This window comes from Elaeis guineensis, chromosome 5, assembly GCF_000442705.2.
Source record: "Elaeis guineensis isolate ETL-2024a chromosome 5, EG11, whole genome shotgun sequence".
Lineage (NCBI taxonomy): Eukaryota > Viridiplantae > Streptophyta > Magnoliopsida > Arecales > Arecaceae > Elaeis > Elaeis guineensis.
In genome coordinates this window covers 24,334,238-24,338,778 of record NC_025997.2, presented here as the reverse complement: position 1 = coordinate 24,338,778, position 4,541 = coordinate 24,334,238, and the positions used below count along the sequence as shown (strand labels likewise).

The following is a 4,541-nucleotide window of genomic DNA, read 5'->3' as shown; positions in this document are numbered from 1 at the left end:
CTGTTTTAAATGCAAAGTGTATTACTCTTTTAATTTTATATTTTTTATATGTTTCATGTGTGCTCTATTTTTTCATTTAACTAAACTTTTCTCTTAATTTACATTCTATTTCATTTTAATAACTCATCGAAGAAAAGGAAAAAGAATCCACCTGTATATTTTTATTCTGTTTCATTTTAGTCATCCATCCAATAAAGAAAAAAGCCCATCTAAAAAAAATATATATCTTATTTCACAATTTTATTTTCAAATACCATTTTATTCTAAAAAAGAGATAAACCCATCTGAGTAAGGAAAAGAAAATCAGGAATACATAATGGCATAATGATTTCTAACCAGCAAAGACAGAAGTCAAGATTGTCTCTTACCTACTATAACAACAAAGCTTACCCGAAAATAATATAGATTAGATTATTAGAACCTTAGATATATGTTGTAATGAATAATATGGACAAAATTTTAGAAAACAATAGTAAAAGTTATGCAGATATACTTGTTAAGAAAAAAAAGAAACAGTTTTAGTCAATTTTTGCTGAAACTGCAGAAACCAGTGAAAACTGATAAAACCAACAATTTTGGTCAGTATCTGAACCACCTTGGCTGAAATGTATTAATTTCAATTGATACTTCAAACCTCAAACACAACTATCTGACTATTGCTTCGGTAGTAATATAATAATTTTTTCCTTCAATAAAGTATTTGAAAACAATGACAAACCATAGCTAATATTAGATAACAGCGCCACTGTAAGCAAATAACTAGAAAAGAACCTACACTACTCAGACACCCTTTTAATATCAGGAGCTCTTTTGGGAGGATACTTGTGGGAAATCAAACTTTTTGATAAGGGCAAGAGGTTAAAGGTATCCCAAGTTCTAACAATCCAAAATCCACCTCTTTTGTTGTATCATTCTTCTTTTAAATACTACATTTTATCAGCCTCTTGGTAACAAAATTTTGTTTGTCTACATATTTAGTACTAACATAGAAATTATATAGTATTGACTAAAGATCAAACTATTAGATCAAGCTCTTGACAATAGGCTTTTAGTTGACTCCAGTGAAGTTATTTTTCTAGTCCAGCATCCATCCTTTGACAATAGGACCATCAAGCCTACAGTTTGAATCTATCCAAGATAACATCAAGAAACATGCATTACATTTCTGTGCATAGCTTAATTATAACATTCCCAATATGCAACATTAATTCCTCTTCAATTTAAAAGAATAAAAAATATACCTGTACCAGCAAGTTTACTCATACATTTCCAATATAGTGGATGCAATAACATCGACAAAGTAGGAAGCAACAGTGGGATTTTGTTCACCAAAATCTTGGCCAATAATTTTGGCAACTTTCTGACCTCAATGACAAAAGCAGCTTCTTGTCATAAACTTGCTTTCTTCTCCCCTTGTCAAATTATGCAGTTTGGTCCTGGTTGCATAGCATATAATCAATAAGCATAGATTCCCTTCTTGCTGATCAATCATCTGCCATCCAAGACAGGACATTTCTTGCCTAAAATTGCATTTTCCAGGACTTTGGCACCGATATATGAAAACAAAAGCTTAAAAGTTACTTGTAACATACCCTTTTACTTTGATTGACCATATTTTGATACACATAGCAAACACATATTGCTCGAAAGGCTTGCAGCTGGAATGTGGTACCAAAAAAAAAAGGGTGCGATTAGTGGTTGCCATCATTGGATGCCCTGGATGTTACTATTATACAACATGCTCCCATATGTTCTTCCTTGAAATGTCACAAATGCCAATTCCTTTAATCTTAGTACAAGGATAAATTACTCTCTTCTTCTCACAGCTGTTTACTTATTTAAGTGCAACTTGCCCGATTGTATTGGTCATCCATCATACTCACTATTACAGTTAATCGGAAAGCATAAGCAACAATTCCAATTTTCTACTAATATCCTTGAAGGGCTACACTCTTTAAACAAGTATCAACTTGATGAAACAAATTAGATTGTAAGCGCCACTAGATGGATGCTTCCATGCTTCCTTGTCCTGGCATTATGATTACTAGGACTATCAAACAAAAGAGCTGTTTGCAGGCAGCATATGTTCAGCTCAAAATTCAGCTAGCTTGAATAGTAAACAAGCCAAACACGGGCAAGGTTTTCAAGCCCGAAAAATGCACAAGCCAAACACAAGCTATGCCTAACGTGCTCATTGTCAGCTCAACACAACTCAACCTTGTAAATAAGATATAACCATAGATTCTATTGTTGTTGGCTGCACGATATTTAATTTTGAATGGCTGTGATGTCTATTAGATTTAAAAATTTAGTATTTTTTGATATACCTTGATAAGTACACTCCCAAATATGGGAGGTGTACTTCTTCTCTGTTCTTAGATATATTAAGTGATGTATAAATATTTTAAGATGTGAATAGTTATAACCTATAAAGTAAGGAGTTGAGCAACTGACACTCTATGTCTATCCCAAGATTCATTGTCTTGGTACCGGACCCATATCAAGACCATCCTATCACAGTGTTGATATACAGTACGATACAAAGCGGTAAGGCATATTGAGTATCAGTATGGTATGAGATTGCAGATCAGTTTTGTATTTGTATGGTACAGTATGTCCAGTATGGTACGATACTGATAGGTATGGTGAACCCTCTATCCATTATAACCAATCAGTTGCTTTGAAAAGGAAAAAAAAGAATGCATATAAATTGTTTGATTGCATGCCAAATAGTTTAGATCACCTACTTTTATTACCAATGTTGCCCTAGCTCCCAAGCAATTCCTCTCTTGAAAATAGGGGTGGCAATCGGGTTGGATCGGATCATAAACAGGTCGGGTCAGATGCGGGTCGGGTCAGAAAATACTAAACTTGAACCCAACCTATTTATTAAACAAGTCAGATTTTCAAACCCGAACCTGACTCATTTAATAAACAGGTCACCCGATCCGACCCATTTAACCTATTTATTAAATAGGTAACATGAACCAACTTTAAAAAAAAAAAAAAAAAAAACATAAGGCCCAACCCGTTTACCACCCATTTTTTCTAAAAAAAAAGAAAAGCAACAAAAAAAAATCTGCTCACGGCTCCACCCGACCGCCTCATCTTTGCCCTCTCCACATCTCCATTCCTCTCCGCCCTCGCCGTGCTCTGACTGCATCTTCGCCCGACTGCTCTTGTCGCTGATACCTGGGAGCAGGCATGCTCTGCCCTCTGATGGGAATTTGGTCAATAACAGAGGCAACGAGATCCGAAGAAGATGGAAGATAGATGAGGGCCTCTCGCCTCTTACCTTCACTCCAACGAAGAATCGGTGATGAATTATAAGCACAATCAATGGAAGATTAGAGGAAATCCAAGGGGTTTCTCCTGATGACCAATCAAGGTTAAGGGCGACTCGGGCGATTCAGATAGAGGGGAGGAGGGGAGGGATTTATAGAGGAACCGCCACACTCCGTCTCATGCTCCTCCATGCTGGGGAGCTCACGGTCCTGTGCTTCCCGTTGACTCGTGGATGCTTGAAACCCACTGTTGGGGATATTGGGGGAGGCGGAGGCCGCCGCTGCCGCTACTGCCGGAGGAGGTCAAGGAAGAGGAGGATTGGGATCATGTCCGAGCAAGAGGAGGATTGGGATTTGGGATCGGAGGCCCTGTTGCTTGCTGGATAGGGATGAATGCGGTGCAAGAGAAGAAGGGAAGCAGAAAAAATAAAAGCCCTAACCTCGATTTGGGACCGGTCCATGTGATTCAAATTTTAAAATTAGAAATTTAGGATTTTTTCCACTGTCAATGCTTCCAGCCCATTTAAATGGCCCATTAATTTGATCTAACCCATTAAATGTTAAACGGATTAAACAGGTTGGACAGGTTGAGAAATTGAAATCCAAACCCGACCTGTTTAATAAATGGGTTAAACAGGTCAACCCGTTTACGACCTGAATCCGTTTAAGCCAAACCCAAACCTGTTTAAGGCAGGTCGAACGCGGTCAGGTTGGCGGGTCAGGTCATATTTTGTCACCTCTACTTGAAAAGCACCCTGAGCCGCAAGCCCTAACCTTTGTCAACTTCCTACTTTCTCACCACTATTAAATCTTAATCCTAAACCATCAAAAACTTTATGCCCTTGTGTTCATAATCCAAAACCTTGTGAGCTAGTCCATATTTCACCTTCTCCTTCTTCTTATATAACCCCAATAGCAGATGGTGATGACATGGGTGTTTCTTTTTCTTGATAAAGGTTTATCAATAAAAATGGCATGGGACCAAGGTCAACAGTGAGCCAAGCTTACCAACCCATCCCAAATTGAAATGAGATTGAGCCCCCATAACATTTTGACCTCAGCTTGAGCTTGGGCCAGTTCACTCATGTTTGGCTAGTTTACACCCCTGGTGATCACCATAATGTACCATGAACAACAAGATTTCTTTATCATGCAATTTTGTGAAGGACTAGATTCTTTAAAAGGAACCTATTCAAACTAAGCAGGAAAGAATACTGGTCCATGTGCCACTACATGGCCACTGATTTTGGTGCTCGA

General features: G+C 37.7%; 1 long non-coding RNA gene across 2 annotated transcripts; it reads right to left on the bottom strand.

The window, feature by feature from the left end:
• Window positions 1-204: 204 nt before the first annotated feature.
• LOC140858123 (uncharacterized) lies at window positions 205-3,753 on the bottom strand. 2 transcript variants are annotated; one of them, XR_012141429.1, is made up of 3 exons: window positions 3,296-3,753; window positions 1,593-3,216; window positions 205-1,492 (listed from the first exon to the last, which is right to left on the bottom strand). It is a non-coding gene; the product is annotated as an uncharacterized lncRNA (long non-coding RNA). The 2 variants fall into 2 exon arrangements; XR_012141430.1 differs by having other exon boundaries at window positions 205-1,436.
• Between the last annotated feature and the right edge of the window lie 788 nt (window positions 3,754-4,541).